The sequence below is a fragment of the Oncorhynchus gorbuscha genome, linkage group LG13 (genome assembly GCF_021184085.1).
Source record: "Oncorhynchus gorbuscha isolate QuinsamMale2020 ecotype Even-year linkage group LG13, OgorEven_v1.0, whole genome shotgun sequence".
Lineage (NCBI taxonomy): Eukaryota > Metazoa > Chordata > Actinopteri > Salmoniformes > Salmonidae > Oncorhynchus > Oncorhynchus gorbuscha.
In genome coordinates this window covers 72,358,878-72,381,049 of record NC_060185.1, presented here as the reverse complement: position 1 = coordinate 72,381,049, position 22,172 = coordinate 72,358,878, and the positions used below count along the sequence as shown (strand labels likewise).

The 22,172-nt window shown below is 44.9% G+C and overlaps 1 pseudogene across 1 annotated transcript in view; it reads left to right on the top strand.

Moving 5' to 3' along the window:
* The window catches only part of LOC123993486, a 202,006-nt pseudogene extending 180,681 nt beyond the window's left edge, over positions 1-21,325 (top strand). The window contains exons 9-15 of the transcript XR_006831454.1: positions 1,954-2,084; positions 5,074-5,181; positions 6,451-6,644; positions 11,277-11,355; positions 16,130-16,217; positions 18,497-18,609; positions 18,830-21,325. The product of XR_006831454.1 is annotated as an alpha-1,3-mannosyl-glycoprotein 4-beta-N-acetylglucosaminyltransferase B-like (transcript). The remainder of the gene's footprint in view (positions 1-1,953; positions 2,085-5,073; positions 5,182-6,450; positions 6,645-11,276; positions 11,356-16,129; positions 16,218-18,496; positions 18,610-18,829) is intronic.
* Positions 21,326-22,172: the final 847 nt, after the last annotated feature.

Genomic DNA, 22,172 nt, shown 5'->3' with positions numbered 1-22,172 from the left:
CCCCGGTGTGTGGCTGCCTATAGAGGTTATCCCCAGGTGTGTGGCTGCCTATAGAGGTTATACCCCGGTGTGTGCCTGCCCATAGAGGTTATACCCCGGTGTGTGGCTGCCTATAGAGGTTATCCCCAGGTGTGTGGCTGCCTATAGAGGTTATACCCAGGTGTGTGGCTGCCTATAGAGGTTATCCTCAGGTGTGTGGCTGCCTATAGAGGTTATACCCAGGTGTGTGGCTGCCTATAGAGGTTATCCCCAGGTGTGTGGCTGCCTATAGAGCTTATACCCCGGTGTGTGGCTGCCGGACAGAACCCGGACAGAAAGATCACGTCAGAGACTCAACCCGCTCAAGTGACGCACCCCTCCTAGGGATGGCATTGGAGAGCACCAGGGTTAGAGGCAGAGAATCCCAGTGGAGAGAGGGAAACCGGCCAGGCAGAGACAGCAAGGGTGGTTTGACGCTCCAGTGCCTTTCCTTTCACATTCACACCCCTAGGCCAGACTACACTCAATCATAGGACCTACTGAAGAGAAGAGTCTCTCTCACCCTTCCACACACACACCTTCCTTCCTGCAGCCACCTCCCTAATCTCTCCCTGTCAGCAGGCCTGTAATGAATGTTCGCCCCACTTTCCCTCACTATGTCTGTCTCCCTCTTTACCTATCTTACAGTCCATCTCTCTACTCCTACACTCCCCCTTCCCCATCAGGTTCTATAATGACTGGTAGCTGAACTCCTCTCACTTGACCACCTGACCTTTCACCCTCTCTGTTTCTACCCATCTCTTGCTCTATCCTCCCCTTTCTGTCTCTCTCCTCCCTTCCTTCCATCCTTCTTTCCCTCAACCTCTTTGTGGGATTTTAATGAGTTGTAACTCCTTCCCTTACACAAGCGCTTTACCCCCTCTCTCTCCACTCTCTCCTCTCTCTCTCTCTCTCTCTCTCTCTGCCGCTCTCTCTCTCATAAACTCATGTTGCTGTGGCATCGTAAACCTTGCAATAGGAGGGTGAATGCTCCAGCTCAACCAGGGAAAGAGTGTTGACCTCAGTAGAGATGTTGTAACCAGAGAGAAAGGGATGGAGGAGAGCGAGAAGAGAGAAGTGGTTTCATGTACAGAGGGGTAGGGAGGTATGAAGAGAGACTGGGGGAGAGGCATGTGGAGAATACTTTTTTAATTCAGTGTGCACAGGTGGGTGGCTGAGTGCATGTGTATTTTGTTGGATTATGTTTCATATGAGGACAAACAAGACCATACATCCTGTTCTTACACTCTAGCAAAAATTAGGTATTTCTGTTCTTGTAATTGGCTAAACTGAATCATCTGTCTTTGTAATGACTATAATAGCTGGAAAACCTTATAGTGGAAAGAGCTTCAAAGCATTACAATTAAACACCTGTAAAATAATCTAATTCCTTTAAACAACATACTGCAAACGTCCTCGTTTTGACCAAAAATGATTTCCTCTTCTAACCCACTTGGTGACTTTATGAAATTGCCTCTAATGCATTAATCAGTATTAATCTGACAATTAAATTACATTAGATTAAATTCAGTGCTCAAGGGTCCGTGTGCAATTCTGTTTCATTCTGATTTAATTTCAGAGCACATTGGCTAAGTTTAGCCTCTGTTCTAGGTCCTTGTTGCACTCTACTTTCTACTTTTCACCAAATGGCCCCCCTTCTAATACATCTGAAAGGATAGAATTGTCCAACTAGCAGAGGGCAATGTAGTTATAACCATATTTCAAAAACCTGTCCAATCCCTTCAGACCTTTCAGATTTTCACAAAGGGCCTTGGGATAGGAGCTAAGGGACGCTTTACAATTGGGAAGTAGTGTTTCATAGGCTCAAGATATGATGAAACGTTTAGAAATTAACAAGGTATTAGCTGAACAACCTTTGGTGCTATTTGATGATGTCAAGCAGTGTAACTTAAGTTGTATATCGTCTCTTCTCAGGTAAGATGTTCAAGTCCGTGGACCTGTCGCTGATCGTTGAGTTTATGCTAATGTTCTACAAGGACAAGCCAATTGATTGGTTGCTGGATCACATCATGTGGGTTAAGGTGTGCAACCCAGAGAAGGACGCGGTAAGTTCAACCTCCCCCATGGTAAACCTAGGCCCAGTTGGAAGTAAACCTTTCCTTATATGTTGTGGTAACTACTGTCCTGGTACAAGCTGTCCTTCAGACCCAGTCATGTTAAATCAGTGATTACTTCAAGGGAGAGAGAAAATACGGATCTGTTACAGAGTATCCAAGCAGGGAGTTACATGTAAATACTGTGTCTTTCCAAACTGGTCTCAAGTCTCAGAAAATGGTGCAACTCTCACACACTCATACTCTCTTTCTCTCTCCCTCCTCCTCTTTCCCACCTCTCCCCTGCCTGTCACACACTCATACTCTCTTTCTCTCTCTTCTCCTCTTTCCCACCTCTCCCCTGCCTGTCACACACTCATACTCTCCTTCTCTCTCCCTCCTCTTTCCCACCTCTCCCCTGCCTGTCACACACTCATACTCTCTTTTTCTCTCCCTCCTCCTCTTTCCCACCTCTCCCCTGCCTGTCACACACTCATACTCTCTTTTTCTCTCTCCTCCTCTTTCCCACCTCTCCCCTGCCTGTCACACACTCATACTCTCTTTCTCTCTCCCTCCTCCTCTTTCCCACCTCTCCCCTGCCTGTCACACACTCATACTCTCTTTCTCTCTCCCTCCTCCTCTTTCCCACCTCTCCCCTGCCTGTCACACACTCATACTCTCTTTCTCTCTCCCTCCTCCTCTTTCCCACCTCTCCCTGCCTGTCACACACTCATACTCTCTTTCTCTCTCCCTCCTCCTCTTTCCCACCTCTCCCCTGCCTGTCACACACTCATACTCTCTTTCTCTCTCCCTTCTCCTCTTTCCCACCTCTCCCTGCCTGTCACACACTCATACTCTCTTTCTCTCTCCCTTCTCCTCTTTCCCACCTCTCCCCTGCCTGTCACACACTCATACTCTCTTTCTCTCTCTCCCTCTCCTCCTCTTTCCCACCTCTCCCCTTCCTTGTCACACACTCATACTCTCTTTCTCTCTCCCTTCTCCTCTTTCCCACCTCTCCCTGCCTGTCACACACTCATACTCTCTTTTTCTCTCCCTCCTCCTCTTTCCCACCTCTCCCCTGCCTGTCACACACTCATACTCTCTTTCTCTTCCCCCTCCTCTTTCCCACCTCTCCCCTGCCTGTCACACACTCATACTCTCTTTCTCTCTCTTCTCCTCTTTCCCACCTCTCCCCTTCCTGTCACACACTCATACTCTCTTTCTCTCTCCCTCCTCCTCTTTCCCACCTCTCCCCTGCCTGTCACACACTCATACTCTCTTTCTCTCTTCTCCTCTTTCCCACCTCTCCCCTGCCTGTCACACACTCATACTCTCTTTCTCTCTCTTCTCCTCTTTCCCACCTCTCCCCTTCCTGTCACACACTCATACTCTCTTTCTCTCTCCCTCCTCCTCTTTCCCACCTCTCCCCTGCCTGTCACACACTCATACTCTCTTTCTCTCTCCCTCCTCCTCTTTCCCACCTCTCCCCTGCCTGTCACACACTCATACTCTCTTTCTCTCTTCTCCTCTTTCCCACCTCTCCCCTGCCTGTCACACACTCATACTCTCTTTCTCTCTCCCTCCTTCTCTTTCCCACCTCTCCCCTGCCTGTCACACACTCATACTCTCTTTCTCTCTTCTCCTCTTTCCCACCTCTCCCCTGCCTGTCACACACTCATACTCTCTTTCTCTCTTCTCCTCTTTCCCACCTCTCCCCTGCCTGTCACACACTCATACTCTCTTTCTCTCTTCTCCTCTTTCCCACCTCTCCCCTGCCTGTCACACACTCATACTCTCTTTCTCTCTTCTCCTCTTTCCCACCTCTCCCCTGCCTGTCACACACTCATACTCTCTTTCTCTCTCCCTCCTCCTCTTTCCCACCTCTCCCCTGCCTGTCACACACTCATACTCTCTTTCTCTCTTCTCCTCTTTCCCACCTCTCCCCTGCCTGTCACACACTCATACTCTCTTTCTCTCTCCCTCCTCCTCTTTCCCACCTCTCCCCTGCCTGTCACACACTCACTCTCTTTCTCTCTTCTCCTCTTTCCCACCTCTCCCCTTCCTGTCACACACTCATACTCTCTTTCTCTCTCCCTCCTCCTCTTTCCCACCTCTCCCCTGCCTGTCACACACTCATACTCTCTTTCTCTCTCTCTTCTCCTCTTTCCCACCTCTCCCCTGCCTGTCACACACTCATACTCTCTTTCTCTCTCCCTCCTCCTCTTTCCCACCTCTCCCCTGCCTGTCACACACTCACTCTCTTTCTCTCTCCCTCCTCCTCTTTCCCACCTCTCCCCTGCCTGTCACACACTCATACTCTCTCTCTCCCTCCTCCTCTTTCCCACCTCTCCCCTGCCTGTCACACACTCATACTCTCTTTCTCTCTCCCTCCTCCTCTTTCCCACCTCTCCCCTGCCTGTCACACACTCATACTCTCTTTTCTCTCCCTCCTCCTCTTTCCCACCTCTCCCCTGCCTGTCACACACTCATACTCTCTTTCTCTCTCCCTCCTCCTCTTTCCCACCTCTCCCCTGCCTGTCACACACTCATACTCTCTTTCTCTCTTCTCCTCTTTCCCCCCTCCCCTTCCTTCCCACTCTCTCTTCTCCTCTTTCCCACCTCTCCCCTGCCTGTCACACACTCATACTCTCTTTCTCTCTCCCTCCCTCTTTCCCACCTCTCCCCTGCCTGTCACACACTCATACTCTCTTTCTCTCTCCCTCCTCCTCTTTCCCACCTCTCCCCTGCCTGTCACACACTCATACTCTCTTTCTCTCTCTCTTCTCCTCTTTCCCACCTCTCCCCTGCCTGTCACACACTCATACTCTCTTTCTCTCTCCCTCCTCCTCTTTCCCACCTCTCCCCTGCCTGTCACACACTCATACTCTCTTTCTCTCTCCCTCCTCCTCTTTCCCACCTCTCCCCTGCCTGTCACACACTCATACTCTCTTTCTCTCTCCCTCCTCCTCTTTCCCACATCTCCCCTGCCTGTCACACACAGAAACACTGCGACAGGCAGAAGGCCAACCTGAGAATTCGCTTCAAGCCCTCTCTCTTCCAGCATGTGGGCACCCACTCTTCCCTGGCCGGAAAGATCCAGAAACTCAAGGTGTGTGTGTGTGTGTGTGTGTGTGTGTGTGTGTGTGTGTGTGTGTGTGTGTGTGTGTGTGTGTGTGTGTGTGTGTGTGTGTGTGTGTGTGTGTGTGTGTGTGTGTGTGTGTGTGTGTGTGTGTGTGTGTGTGTGTGTGTGTGTGTGTGTGTGTGTGTGTGTGTGTGTGTGTGTGTGTGTGTGTGAGAGTGCGTGCGTGCGTGCGTGCGTGCGTGCGTGTGTGTGTGCGTACATGGGGCTTACTAGCATCCACTCACTGTGCATGTGTCATATTATCTACTAAAGTCTATGTATGTTCAAATATTCGTTTTCAAGTCTCTGAGCCCTGCAGTACTGGAATGCATTCCAAGTCACCATACAGACTCCAGCTGTAAAGACTTTGTTTAATGTCTCTGATTACTGTGTTATTAAGAGCAATGGATATCAGCCTGAATACTGCTACTCTAGTCTAACCCAGGGTTCTCCAAACTCAGTGCTGGGTGCATGTTTTGGTTTTTGCCCTAGCACTACACAGCTGATTTAAATATCCAACTCAACTTTAAATATCCCCGGGACCGAGTTTGGGAAAACCTGGTCTAACCCAATCAATTCACTATTGATCCGCTCGTCCTGGACCAAGGCTTTCTCAATTCAGAGATTCTTTACCAAGCAGACCAGCTCACCACTTTCTATACATTAATGCTTACATGTATTTAGCAAATACTCGTATTTGATGAAGAGTATTTGATTTATTATATTCCATTGTTTATTTGAACGGGGATAGGTACAATTAGAACTATGACACATTCAGCTAGAATGGGATGAATTGGATGCACTGTCACCATCATCATTATCGTGGGAATTTGACTTACAGTTGCAACGGCCTATAAGCAAGCTGAAAATGTTTTACAGTGCTACAAGTCATCTCTCAGAGATTTGTTGTGACATTATCTGGTGTTAGAAATATACTATTCTCTTTTATCATGAAATTGCACATTCTCCATGTGGAATTTCATCATTTTGGCCAACAGTAATGTAGTTACTCTCAACCCCAAAGCCACTTGGAGGAGAGATGAGAGACTATGAATCACATTCATTTTCAAGTAAATCATGTAAATGGAATAGTTAAAGGATTTAAATGAACATTTAAGTCAGACTTCCAGATCTCAATTCAGAATTCATCCCTGTCTTTAGAACTGCACCCTCATAGTCAATGTGAGAACGATATTTAGAAACACACTCATATCTTCTCCCTAAACCCTCCTCTTTATTTCTAATTATTCATTCCAGGACAAGGACTTTGGCAAGCAGACCCTGCACAAGGGCCACGCCAACCCGCTGGCGGAGGTGACCACCAGCCTGAAGACCTACCAGCACTTCACCCTGGAGAAGGCCTACCTGGGAGAGGACTTCTTCTGGGCCTTCACCCCTGTGGCTGGGGACTTCATCCGCATCCGCTTCTTCACGCCCGTCCGCATCGAAAGGTGTGTGTGTGTGTGCTCACATGCTTGAATACACACACATACAGTTGAATTCGGAAGTTTACGTACACCTTAGCCAAATATATTTAAACTCAGTTTTTCACAATTCAGTTCTGCCCACAAATGTTCTATAGGATTGATGTCAGGGCTTTGTGATGGCCACTCCAATACCTTGACTTTGTTGTCCTTAAGCCATTTTGCCACAACTTTGGGAGTATGCTTGTGGTCATTGTCCATTTAGAAGACCCATTTGCGACCAAGCTTTAACTTCCTGACTGATGTCTTGAGATGTTGCTTCAATATATCCACATAATTTTCCTTCCTCATGATGCCATCTATTTTGTGAAGTGCACCAGTCCCTCTTGCAGCAAAGCACCCCCACAACATCATGCTGCCACCCCCGTGCTCCACGGTTGGGATGGTGTTCTGTGGCTTGCAAGACTCCTTGTCATTATGGCCAAACAGTTATATTTTTGTTTCATCAGACCAGAGGACATTTCTCCAAAAAGTACGATCTTGGTCCCCATGTGCAGATTCAAACCGTAGTCGGGCTTTTTTATGGTTGTTTTGGAGCGGTGGCTTCTTCCTTGCTGAGTGGCCTTTCAGGTTATGGCGATATAGGACTTGTTTTACTGTGGATATAGATACCTTTGTACCCGTTTCCTCCAGCATCTTCATAAGGTCCTTTGCTGTTGTTCTGGGATTGATTTGCACTTTTTGCACCAAAGTACATTCATCTCTAGGAGACAGAACGCGTCTCCTTCCTGAGCGGTATGACGGCTGCATGGTCCCATGGTGTTTATACTTGCGTACTATTGTTTGTACAGATGAACGTGGTACCGTCTTGGCTGATTTCTTTAGATTTTCCCATGATGTCAAGCAAAGAGGCACTGAGTTTGAAGGTAGGCCTTGAAATATATCCAAAGGTACACCTCCAATTGACTCAAACAATGTCAATTAGAATCTTATAAAGCCATGACATCATTTAATGGAATTTATGGAATTCCAAGCTGTTTAAAGGCAAGGTCAACTTAGTGTGTGTAAACTTCTGACTTATTGGAATTGTGATACAGTGAATTATAAGTGAAATAATCTGTCTGTGAAAAATTAATTCAATGTCCTAACCGACTTTCTAAAGCTATAGTTTGTTAACCTGTTAACAAGAAATTTGTGGAGTGGTTGAAAGCCAAGTTTTAATGACTCCAACCTAAGTGTATGTAAACTTCCGACTTCAACTGTACATGGCATGCTTGAATACACAAAACTACATGGACCCACACACGTACACTGTGCTAGTGGACAAAGACGATCTCCACACAGATCTCCACACATGTCCCAGACTGTCGCTCTCGCTCTCCCTCTCTCTCTCCCTCTTGCTCTCCCCTCTCTCTCCCCCTTTCCCTCTCGCTCTCCCCTAGTCCCATGTAAATAATCTGCATACGCATGACATAAAAATACATACAGTATTTAAACAGGAATGTAAATGACTTTTTCAATAGGCATAGGGGCCCTGTCACAGATCAGAACAACCACGTTGTTCCTCCATGTCTTCACATTACGGTCAGGGCAGAGGGTCTATCTGCTTCTGGATCCCTCAAACTGATAATGTCTCTGTGGTCACCAGTGTCTTCTAGTGGTGACGCTGTGTCTCTGTGGTTACCAGTGTCTTCTAGTGGTGACGCTGTGTCTCTGTGGTCACCACTGTCTTCTAGTGGTGACGCTGTGTCTCTGTGGTCACCAGTGTCTTCTAGTGGTGACGCTGTGTCTCTGTGGTCACCACTGTCTTCTAGTGGTGACGCTGTGTCTCTGTGGTCACCAGTGTCTTCTAGTGGTGACGCTGTGTCTCTGTGGTCACCACTGTCTTCTAGTGGTGACGCTGTGTCTCTGTGGTCACCAGTGTCCTCTAATGGTGATGCTGTGTCTCTGTGGTCACCACTGTCTTCTAATGGTGACACTGTGTCTCTGTGATCACCAGTGTCCTCCAATGGTGACGCTGTGGCTCTGTGGTAACCAGTGTCTTCTAACGGTGACGCTGTGGCTCTGTGGTCACCAGTGTCTTCTAATTTTGACGCTGTGGCTCTGTGGTCACCAGTGTCTTCTAATGGTGACGCTGTGGCTCTGTGGTCACCAGTGTCTTCTAATGGTGACGCTGTGGCTCTGTGATCACCAGTGTTCTCCAATGGTGGCTCTGTGGTCACCAGTGTCTTCTAACGGTGACGCTGTGGCTCTGTGGTCACCAGTGTCTTCTAATTTTGACGCTGTGGCTCTGTGGTCACCAGTGTCTTCTAATTTTGACGCTGTGGCTCTGTGGTCACCAGTGTCTTCTAATGGTGACGCTGTGGCTCTGTGGTCACCAGTGTCTTCTAATTTTGATGCTGTGGCTCTGTGGTCACCAGTGTCTTCTAGTGGTGACGCTGTGTCTCTGTGGTCACCAGTGTCTTCTAGTGGTGACGCTGTGTCTCTGTGGTCACCAGTGTCTTCTAGTGGTGACGCTGTGTCTCTGTGGTCACCACTGTCTTCTAGTGGTGACGCTGTGTCTCTGTGGTCACCAGTGTCTTCTAGTGGTGACGCTGTGTCTCTGTGGTCACCACTGTCTTCTAGTGGTGACGCTGTGTCTCTGTGGTCACCAGTGTCTTCTAGTGGTGACGCTGTGTCTCTGTGGTCACCAGTGTCTTCTAATGGTGACGCTGTGTCTCTGTGGTCACCAGTGTCCTCTAATGGTGATGCTGTGGTGACTCTGTCTCTGGTCACCACTGTCTGTCTAATGGTGACACTGTGTCTCTGTGATCACCAGTGTCCTCCAATGGTGACGCTGTGGCTCTGTGGTCACCAGTGTCTTATAACGGTGACGCTGTGGCTCTGTGGTCACCAGTGTCTTCTAATTTTGACGCTGTGGCTCTGTGGTCACCAGTGTCTTCTAATGGTGACGCTGTGGCTCTGTGGTCACCAGTGTCTTCTAATGGTGACGCTGTGGCTCTGTGATCACCAGTGTTCTCCAATGGTGGCTCTGTGGTCACCAGTGTCTTCTAACGGTGACGCTGTGGCTCTGTGGTCACCAGTGTCTTCTAATTTTGACGCTGTGGCTCTGTGGTCACCAGTGTCTTCTAATTTTGACGCTGTGGCTCTGTGGTCACCAGTGTCTTTTAATGGTGACGCTGTGGCTCTGTGGTCACCAGTGTCTTCTAATTTTGATGCTGTGGCTCTGTGGTCACCAGTGTCTTCTAATGGTGACGCTGTGGCTCTGTGGTCACCAGTGTCTTCTAATGGTGACGCTGTGGCTTTTTGGTCACCAGTGTCTTCTAATTTTGACGCTGTGGCTCTGTGGTCACCAGTGTCTTCTAATGGTGACGCTGTGGCTCTGTGGTCACCAGTGTCTTCTAATGGTGACTCTGTGGCTCTGTGGTCACCAGTGTCTTCTAATTTTGACGCTGTGGCTCTGTGGTCACCTCAGTAGCTCTTTTGGGGGGTGTGGTCCAGACTGCTGTACTTGGTGGAACATGCATTTGGACAAAGCAAAATGTAGAGGGAGTTTGAACTGGGTGACTGGCTGGCTGGCTGGCTGGCTGGCTGATGATGATGGACCAGCTGTATCCCCACTTTCCAAACAGAGGTACACCCCCATTCTTTTCATCTTGAAAATGATAATGATCCATTGGGTAATTTATCATGTTCAATGATTAGTAGTGTTTTGAGCTAGTATATATTAAAATAGATATGGCCATTTTATATATGATATAATCATTAACAGATTGCTTTTAAAACCCTGTCCCCCGTTGCCTCAAGATGAATCATTTTGACCACTGGACAGTTTTGATTCACTCACACGCGCCACTGTGTTGGTTGCACCACTGGTGTATAAAATGAAAAGCCACCTGCAAAAGAAAATTGTTAATCTATTGTGTTGTGCTGTTGTTACATGCATATCGTTGTTTCATGTCCGATGGTGTTGATTCAATGGTGTTGTTCCATATCTTTTGAGTTCCGTGCACCATGAGCAAATTCATTGTATCGTTTGACTTTGCCTGTTAGAACCATGATGAGCACGGGCATGTTTGATTAGCCTTCGCTGTATCATAGACTCTGACTCTGAGTAGCCTTCCATCAGTCTACCAAAGGTTGCACCTTAGCAGAAAACGTCAAGTTCTGTAGCTCGAGGCCTGTCAATGAGTAGCTTGCAATTGAGAAATAATCAGTAGGGCTACTATATCATGATTCAATCTGTTAAATAACCCCCGCCCCCTGCCCCCATTCTGCATTTTATATAGTAATATTGAACAAACAAGCCATTTCTAGTCTTTGCATCAAATATGTATTTTTTTAAAGTTAATTTTAAACATTTTCATGGCACCAAAAAAAATGTCTGTGTCTGAAGAAAAGTGTGCACCCATAATGATGATGATGATTGTGGTGGATCAATTTGTGTTGAATATCAAATTGACATCTCCCCATTTGTTATTCTATCTATCTATCTATCTATCTATCTATCTATCTATCTATCTATCTATCTATCTATCTATCTCTCTCTCTCTCTCTCTCTCTCTCTCTCTCTCTCTCTCTCTCTCTCTCTCTCTCTCTCTCTCTCTCTCTCTCTCTCTCTCTCTCTCTCTCTCTCTCTCTCTCTCTCTCTCTCCCAAGGTATTTCTTCCGTAGCGGGAATATTGAGCACCCTGGGGACAAGCTGTTCAACACCACTGTGGAGGTGCTGCCTTTTGACGTGAGTCTCACCGCTATTTACCCGATTCAATCCCAGCACATTATTACCATTACATAACCTTTACCATATATTATCTTGCAATATGAAGCTCGCCACTATAAGCCTGATTCATCCTGTCCCAGGAGTGTCAGTACATAGACCTTTACTATAGTAATATCACTGGAAATATATGTAATTACAGTGATTTATACAACGGGTGAATGCAATCCTGAATGCTGATTGAGCATTCCAGCCAGTGTCTATTCCACAAGTTACCACCGCTAAAATGCCTATTTACTCTGTTCCATCTGTGCAATCCACTGTCTCATCAGCCCAGCCAGGCAATATATGAGCGTGATCTCCGCTATAAAAAGCATCTAGACATTATCTCACATTTCTTTTAGACTAACATTTAGTTTTCAACTTTGTATAAACCTTGCTGTCTACCTCTCTGACATTTGCAACATTATTTCAATATTCAAATTGGATCTCCAGCTGTCCCATAGTAATGAACGTGTCAGGAGTCGGAACGAGACAGATATGCAGACAGGCAGCTTTTCTCAGTCAGTTGAAATCATGAAACAGCTAGCATCATTTTCATGGATATATACAAAGAAATGTCAATTGAAAAAAAGGTCAAACAACACGAAGTACAGCTAGTTTGCAGTCTTTCCAGCTTCGGTTTGAAGTGATTGTGTTGGCTGTGCTGTTGGCTCGCTCCTCTGAACAACAGTGTACTGATGAGAGAGCCCATTTTCTATGCCAGGCTAGATCGTGCCTCATTGTTATGTATCCAAATAAATTTCACAAAGAAACAGCTTAAACTAATGCAAATGCAGCTACTTTGTTATTATTCTGTCTGTACTGTTTGACGTGACCATTAGTTACCATAGTTGGCTAGCTAGCAAGCAAGGGATAAGAACGTTGCCAGCCAGTATTATCACTTAATTATTTACATTACATTACATTTAAGTCATTTAGCAGACGCTCTTATCCAGAGCGACTTACAAATTGGTGCATTCACCTTATGACATCCAGTGGAACAGCCACTTTACAATAGTGCATCTAAATATTTTAAGGGGGGGGTGAGAAGGATTACTTTATCCTATCCTAGGTATTCCTTAAAGAGGTGGGGTTTCAGGTGTCTCCGGAAGGTGGTGATTGACTCCGCTGTCCTGGCGTCGTGAGGGAGTTTGTTCCACCATTGGGGAGCCAGAGCAGAGAACAGTTTTGACTGGGCTGAGTGGGAACTGTACTTCCTCAGTGGTAGGGAAGCGAGCAGGCCAGAGGTGGATGAACGCAGTGCCCTTATTTGGGTGTAGGGCCTGATCAGAGCCTGGAGGTACTGAGGTGCCGTTCCCCTCACAGCTCCGTAGGCAAGCACCATGGTCTTGTAGCGGATGCGAGCTTCAACTGGAAGCCAGTGGAGAGAGCGGAGGAGCGGGGTGACGTGAGAGAACTTGGGAAGGTTGAACACTAGACGGGCTGCGGCGTTCTGGACGAGTTGAAGGGGTTTAATGACCCTGGTAGGGAGCCCAGCCAACAGCGAGTTGCAGTAATCCAGACGGGAGATGACAAGTGCCTGGATTAGGACCTGCGCCGCTTCCTGTGTGAGGCAGGGTCGTACTCTGCGGATGTTGTAGAGCATGAACCTACAGGGACGGGCCACCGCCTTGATGTTAGTTGAGAACGACAGGGTGTTGTCCAGGATCACGCCAAGGTTCTTAGCGCACTGGGAGGAGGACACAATGGAGTTGTCAACCGTGATGGCGAGATCATGGAACGGGCAGTCCTTCCCCGGGAGGAAGAGCAGCTCCGTCTTGCCGAGGTTCAGCTTGAGGTGGTGATCCGTCATCCACACTGATATGTCTGCCAGACATGCAGAGATGCGATTCGCCACCTGGTCATCAGAAGGGGGAAAGGAGAAGATTAATTGTGTGTCGTCTGCATAGCAATGATAGGAGAGACCATGTGAGGTTATGACAGAGCCAAGTGACTTGGTGTATAGCGAGAATAGGAGAGGGCCTAGAACAGAGCCCTGGGGGACACCAGTGGTGAGAGCGCGTGGTGAGGAGACAGATTCTCGCCACGCCACCTGGTAGGAGCGACCTGTCAGGTAGGACGCAATCCAAGCGTGGGCCGCGCCGGAGATGCCCAACTCGGAGAGGGTAGAGAGGAGGATCTGATGGTTCACAGTATCGAAGGCAGCCGATAGGTCTAGAAGGATGAGAGCAGAGGAGAGAGAGTTAGCTTTAGCGGTGCGGAGCGCCTCCGTGATACAGAGAAGAGCAGTCTCAGTTGAATGACTAGTCTTGAAACCTTGAAATTATACCATGGCATTGTTGAATGCTACTTTCTGATTGGCTTGAAGGGCACTCTAGAGCGTGCATTATTTCCTTGAAACGCACAGAATATTTGCATGGTAGAATTAAACGGCTATAGTTAATTTTTACATGTTTTGTTTGAGCTGCTTTTGAAAGCAAAAGTCGAATTGAAAACAGCATTGATATTTGTTGAATTCGATTTTCATAATAGCCAGCTAGGACTGATGGTTTGGTTAGCTAAGGCAACTACTGGAGCAATCTAGTAAACTTGCTAGATACTTCAGTGGATGTTGAACACATTTCTATCTGCAAATGATCAAAGTTCTAGTGGCAAACATGTTAAATTATAACCATGGTATGAAAGGGACAGTCAACTCGGGGCTCTATGCGTTCTCTGGAAAATAATGCAACTCCGTGGAAAGTCCACTAACGCCTCGTGGAACACACCTTCCGTATTGTTCAATATCCCTTACATATACCGAGTATACCAAACACTAGGTACACCCCCTTTGTCCTCAGAACAGCCTCTATTTGTCAGGCTATGGACTCTGCAAGGTGTCGAAAGCGTTCTACAGGGATGTACTGTTACATACAGGGTCTCAAGATCATATACTTTCAGGAGATCTCTATTCTTTTCTGTTATTTCTATTGAGATACAGCCCATCTCATGGAACGCCACACTGGATACATCACTCTTCCTCAAGTGGAAAGATATATAATTCTCTCAAGTGGAAAGACATGTGAAGTCAGCTTCCATCTGGTTGACATAGAAGCACATAAGCCATGTTTAAGGGCGAGCACCCACAGTGTTAAGCCCCAGAGGACACAGAGAAGAGATGAGAAATGACTCAAGACAGAGTGAGGTTCTCTTTCTCAAAAAAAGAGAGAGTACGAGAGAGATATTGTGGAGAAAGAAACAGAAAAAGAGGACTCCTGGGCGGTGGTAATCAAGTCAGTCTCCCGCCGGCCACGGTTTGAGAGCTTTCGCCTTAAAGAATATTTCACCCGGCAGGGTGGCTAGGCGAGGTGGGGATTTCAGATTAGGTTCCGCAAACTGACGCTCGCCATGACAGATTAATAGCTGGATTTTTTCCCCCTCTCTCTCTCCTCCCTCTCTGTCTATCTCTATTTTATTATTTATTTTCCCTCCTTCACTCATTCAATCTCTCCCTACACCTGACTGTCATTGAGACCCTGTAATGCTGCAAGAGGGTGGAAGTGTTTCTGTCTTGTGTTGTTGTTGTTCCTCCTATGGGAAGAATATGAGTAGAAGTGTTAATGATGAGTAGAAGTGTTACATGTCTTTAGAGTCATAACAGGTATGCTGGTCTCAGAATGGAGAAGAAAGGATTGAGGAAAGAAAGGTAAGGAAAGACAGAGAGAATAAAGACGAGGAAAGATAAGAAAACAAGAAGATGATGCGAGAGAGAGAGAGAGACGCTGTCAGGTGCAGTTAAACGGCGGGAAATGTCATATTTTTACAGTGTAGCGTACAGATGTACAGTAGGATCTTAATTTGATCACTGTTGTATTACTGAGAGTACAGATGAGCTTTGTGATTTACATAAATTCACTGAAAACCTACACTAACACACGGTTATACTAACAGTATTGCATTTTTTATGGAGCTTACTTTATGTAGCAAATAGCCTAACCACCGATCAAGCAACATTATGCACGAAACGTTCAAATCTTGTTGCTGCAGGATTATTTTGCAGTGACAATATAGGTCAAATTAAGGTCCTACATCTGTAATTACTTGTGTGATTGGGCATGCATTGATTTCTATTTAGAGGACCAACAGAAAGGGAAAATCCTGCCACAAAAGGTCAGCTTGTTTTCCCTCCTGTCCTTTCTCCTTCATTGCTTTAGATAAGCGAGTCAAACAGATATTTCTCCAACCGTATCAATTGCTATGACCCAGCAGCAACACTAAAGAGTCCCATTGTATTAACTATGATGACCCATTGATATCTTTCTCACTTTTATGTTGTAAGACGAGGTCAAAGTTAGGTTGATCTGAATTCACGACTAGTGCCGTGAGGTGTGTGTGTGTGTGTGCGCGTGTGTGTGTGTGTGTATGATTTACTAACTGAATTTGGAGATTAAAGGAGGTCAGTAGCAAGGAGTTTGCTGTTGTCAATGCATTGGTTGATGATGTATACAGTAGATTTTAGCCGTGATCTGAGTGCAGATCAAACAGGATTTCTGCCTGCATTGATCTTGGTTGTGTGTGTGTGTGTGTGTGTGTGTGTGTGTGTGTGTGTGTGTGTGTGTGTGTGTGTGTGTGTGTGTGTGTGTGTGTGTGTGTGTGTGTGTGTGTGTGTGTGTGTGTGTGTGTGTGTGTGTGTGTGTGTGTGTGTGTGTGTGTGTGTGTGTGTGTGTGTGTGTGTGTGCATTCGGCAAGCTTGCAAGCGTATATGTGTTCCTGTGTTGTGTTCCTCACACACCTCTCTCTCTTTCTCCTACAGAATATCCAATCAGAAAAAGAGGCCTTGAAAGAGGGGAGAGAGAAAACACCAAAGTACCACAGAACAGAGGACGGCTTTATCAGAATAGGTGAGTATTTTGCTTTCCGTAGCAAAAATGTTGTTACTGTACCCTCTAATGAAAATGACCCAGAATGAAATTAGCGCCGTGCTACCATGGACATGTTTCAATAGGTGGTTATTAGTACTGGGGATGTATTTACCAGAAGTGTTAAGAACTAGTACTGCAGAAAGAATCACCCAAAGCCAAACAAAGGACTCCACTGTCATAAAAATGATGTCATCTTTTTAGAGAATCCAACACTGTACTCCCTGCCAAAATATCCCTCCAAAATTCTTTCCCTTTTGTTTTCATCCATCCATTCGTCAGTCCCCTTCATCTAACAAAACCTTGTGCCATATTCTAACCGGTACTGGCAAACAGGAATAGTTCACATGGACTAACAGGCCATGACAAATTACACACGCACAAACACAAACACACACACATACGCTCATACACAGGCCCCTGACAAATCCATCTCACTCAATTACTGAGCGCTCCAACACATGATTAGCTGCTGCACCGTCTAGGACTTTCACAGGAGGACGGGAGGAGTAGATAAGGACTGCCTTCACAGTTTTTAGAGGACCTTAGGTGCTCTTTCTGAAATTGCGTGAAGTGCAAGACAAGTGTTGCACCGGTGCGCTTTAAAACGATAGCATGGTAATCATTGAAAATAATTGGATTTAATGACACTACAGTGTTTTATATCATATTGAAAAAGCAGGATGGGTAAAATGTAGTTAACATGAGGTAGAAATAAGGGTTTGAGCTCAATTAAATTACAACTGAATCAGTGGCAGTGTTAGATACACCATCGTTCCTTCCTTCATTAGAGATCTGAGGAGTGGATTTGTTATGCAATAGGGCAGAAGCCTTGCTTTCATGTAGACTATTATCTATCCAATGACATACAGATGGTTGATTAATTCAATGAAGGAAGGAAGGAAGGAAGGAAGGAAGGAAGGAAGGAAGGAAGGAAGGAAGGAAGGAAGGAAGGAAGGAAGGAAGGAAGGAAGGAAGGAAGGAAGGAAGGAAGGAAGGAAGGAAGGAAGGAAGGAAGGAAGGAAGGAAGGAAGGAAGGAAGGAAGGAAGTAGACAGCGAGTGAGGATGCGTGTTCTGAGTAGTCAAACACGTCCCCAGGCCAGTGATTACTGTCCGTAACACAGAGACAGGCTTTCATCCCATTGAAAGAGGTACTCCTTCTGACAGCATATAAATTACTACAAGCGCTCCTGCTCATTCATAAATATTTCAAGGGGGAATCAATATCAATCTGGCACAGTAGTCAATTAATTGTGCGATATTGCTATCAAATGATCACCAGGTTCTTCACCCTCCAGCTCTACTTTCAGGCGTAGTGTAACCTAAACCATAGAACTCACTCTATCACTGTGTCACTCTATCACTGTGTAAGATTGATACGAGAGAGAATGAATTGTGTATAGTTAGCATTTCAGTAGTAGATCAACAAAAAAAGCATAGCAAGCTGAATGCATGGTATGGTCATATTTGATACCAGCGCCTTGCCTTGAACCAATTGAAATGTCAACACAACATATCTTGTATCTAATGTGTTCTCTGTTATAATTTAGGAGCACATGCAGTATTTATTGAAATACAAATGAAATACAATGCTTCATCATGACTACAGTGTTTACTGACAAAGTCAATAGACCCTTTTTCAGTACACGACGCACAGATGCGTGCGACTCTTGGCTGCAGTAAGCAAGCCATCGCCATCTGCGCCCATTCAACATAGCCTAGATTTATGTTGTTATTACTTCTAAACAAAATAACTTTTGCCGATTCTCGTACGCTTACAATTATGTTTTGATCCTTGCTTGAACAGTCACTAAGATTCTGTTTGGTTGTGATCTTTGCAAAATAACTATTTTGGATACAGCAGTTGTTTGCTAGAATGCCAACGCTCATTGATATACTGTAGCCTGTAGCAAAAGCTAGCCAAAGAGCCACTTTACTGGCTGAAGTTGAAGTGTTTTCTAAGTATAATGCAGCTGATTTGCGATGATGACACAAACATTACATTAAGCAGGACATTCAAACGAGCTTTAAAATCCAATTATAATCCAATTACAATCCATAAACAACATGGATAAATGGATAAATTGAGGCTTTTTTGGCCAGTTGCTGGCATTCTAGAAGAACTCCCCCCTTGTTCTGCCACCAGCTTGCACGCGTCGCCCTCGTGCGACAATGTTTGTAAACACAGAAATGGTTCTATAGATGTCCAGCCGCATTGGTTATGTTGGTCTGACATATCGATCCTCTCTCTGACCTCTAGGAGTGTTCCATAATGGGATCGCCGAGGGAGAGGTGGATCCCACATTCGGGCCCCTGGAAGCCCTTCGTCTCTCTGTGATCACAGACTGCCCCGTCTGGGTCATCCTGAGCGAGGTAAGCCGGCCCAGCCATCACCCGCTCACCACAGAGCCTTGGAAGCCTTGTCTTATAAAGAATCCCTTGTATTTTAGGCAACTTAAAGTGTTGGTTCACTGAAAAATCCAAAATGGTCAGATGTTTTCAGGCTTCAAAGTGGTCTACTGTAAAGTAGAATATATACCTCAAACAGATAGAATATGATTTTGTCTCAAATGCTATTCCTCTTGCACTTCAGATATTCATCAAGAAAGCAGAGTGAATGTCATCACCCCGCAGCAATACCTCAGTCATCCGTTCGACCGTTCGACAGAGGAATGAAGCCTTTGAAAGCTATACTCATTCCCTGGCTTTTGGCAATTAGTTTCTCGAGCGTAGTCGGAGTGCGCCATCTGTTGGCGAGATCTTGCCATCGCAGGGTCCTTCTGGGACTGTCAACTCAATCCACGGTTGACAGACCGTGTGGGAAGATCTTCCCAGACACGCGTAATCGGAGAACGCGCCCTGCGTGAACGACACAAAGACGACGCTGTATTTAGGAAACTGTATTTATGTGTACATAAAGGTTTATGTTTGAAATAATTGTAATTACACTGGTAATTGTCAAATAGCTCGCAAGATTGTTTAGCTCCTTTTGATGACATTATGACAATTAAATGTTGCTGCTTCGGAATCAAAGACTTGGCCTACAACGTTACCAAGATACAGGTATGTCTGAATTGTGCAACTTCAATAACTGATAATCATGTTTGACAAATGTTACTGGTTTTACCCAAATGTATTCCCAGTAGGCAGAATCTACCGCACACTCATAGTTGATTTGTGAAGGTGCTGGAGGCAAAAGGCAAAACTGGAGAAGCAGGAAATAGTCTCCGCACACAAAAATGTATTTTATTGTGGCTGAGCTTTCGGGCAGTCGATCAAATGTATTCAGAAAATACCTATGTATGTGGATATAGGCCTAATATGCATATTTATGTAACACAATCATATGAATGATCTCTATTATGTGTGTTGATATGTATTTACAGTGAGTGTCCACAAAAGTCAGTCAGAAAAGTAGCCGAGGCCTATACAGTGTAGATGGAAATAGAACTTTAGCCAGAAAGTACACACATGTCTAATGTTTGAATAAAATATCTTTATATGGTCAATTCTAAAGCCAGAAGTCAATGTAGGCACATTATGATTATGGTTCCAACATCTGTTTGAGATTTATTTCATGAACCATCTTCCCTAACATTGTTTTTTCCCCTTCTCCGCCTATCAATTTGCCTTAATGTGACATGAAGTTAACCAGGTTGTGGGGATAAATCAACGTAAGGCAAGGCCAGACACAAGCTACTCAATTGCATTAGCTAGGGAACTGGAAAAGACAGCGGCCTCCATAATACAGGAAACATTTCTGATTTACAGGAAACATATCTGTTGGATTTTCTATGTCTGCCACATATCAGATACACAAGGTTAGTTGTAATCCAAGGAGCCACATATCAGATACACAAGGTTAGTTGTAATCCAAGGAGCCACATATCAGATACACAAGGTTAGTTGTAATCCAAGGAGCCACATATCAGATACACAAGGTTAGTTGTAATCCAAGGAGCCACATATCAGATACACAAGGTTAGTTATAATCCAAGGAGCCACATATCAGATACACAAGGTTAGTTGTAATCCAAGGAGCCACATATCAGATACACAAGGTTAGTTGTAATCCAAGGAGCCACATATCAGATACACAAGGTTAGTTGTAATCCAAGGAGCCACATATCAGATACACACGTGGAGTAATTGTCTGGACTAGTCGGATGTAAGAGAAATATGTAGCTCTAATCAATGCACGAAGAATCATCTTTACTTCTCAGTAGAATCTATGTTTCTCATAATGACCATGAAGAAGTCAAGGAAGGACCCCTCTCTTCCACTCAAGTGAGGTCTCATGAGAGAGTGAAACTGTCCAATATGACAACCCCTCTCATTCCACATGTTCTGCACTACTACTATAACGAATTGATGGTGGAATGTATTAAAGTACTGTAATTGTCCTGACACCAGACTTATACATCTTCCAAACAGGCTCTGTGACGGCAAGGGCCAAACTCAAGTTCTATGTATTGTTAGATGCAAAGTATTTTGCAGTTAAAGGGACACATTAATTTGCTTTTGCATACTTGGATCCAAAAAACATTCCTTTATCAGAGCCCAACCGAAAAACCATTGAAAACCCTTGATCGAAATCTAAAGAGTTGTCGGCACAGAACAGGAGTATGGGATTTCAGCCAATACAAGTGTACTGAAAGCGAAATTAAACTTGGGGACTTTTAACTCAGAAGCGAGGTGGCTTTTCTATCGAATAGAGAATGCAACATTGATTCTGATTCTGCTCAATGTTAACACAGTTTCTCAGCAACAACTGACCTAAACTTGCTTTCCATTTATTGGGGTGTGCACTCCAGTAAACAAGCTGTTTTAGGAGCCCCTTCGTTGCTATCGGTATGGCCACTATACAGTAGCAGGTGCGTGGGTGCATTAAGTCAACGTAGGGCTATGGATAGAAAAATCTGAACTGTACCCAATGAGCTAAGAAGGAGAAAGAGTTGTCTTTTCTTGTAAGGTGCACTGGAATGCATTGCTATTATATGTTGTATTTTGTATAATTTAGATAAACTATATTTAATGATGTTATCTATCCATTCATTGAATTGTAATAAAGACGGAATTTCAATTGACATGGGTTTGTTTTTGTTTCAAGTTATTTGCTCTGGTCAATTCAATAAAAATCTGAGTAATCTCGTGTGAATTAGTCTGCTTTTGTGAAAGGTAGGCTACGCTACTTTTCTGGTACCAAATCACATGTACAGGGGTCACATTCCTTGCATATTTCATGAATGGACCATGTGACTGCAAAGTCCCATTGATATTTTGACACCATAGGCTTTGGTGCTCGGTAGAATGCAAGTGAGTAGGCCTATGTGTAGCTATGACATTGGGCTAGATAGAATTGGAGTGCCCGTTTTCTGCAATTCAACTTTGAAAGGCAATGTCCACATTTACTGTAAACGCTGCATAAACTATGTCGGCTCAATCGGAAATTACTTTTAGAAATGTCCATTGAGCTAGTATAGTATAGTATAGTATAGTATAGTATAGTATAGTATAGTATAGTATAGTATAGTATAGTATAGTATAGTATGAATGCATCTCTAGGCCATAAGGTTTTGTGATAATATTGTAGGGTAGGCTATTTGATATTTTCATTTAGCAGCATACAGTCAGGGCACTTCAGAAAACAGGATGTATAGAACACAGCATTCATTTTCAAACATGATCATCCATACGACATAAAGCGCTTTGAGCACATGTAAAAGCACTACATAAATCCAGTCCATTATTATGGGGTTCAAACACCCCCAAATTTGACCTGGATGGGGGCATGCAATTAGCATTTGTTGTTGTTTATGATCAGAAAAAAAGAACGGTATCCAAATGAATGCGTCTATCAACAGGGATGTAATTATATTGTACATTATTTAATAAGCCTACACCATATTCAATAAACTTCACATTCAGAATGATCA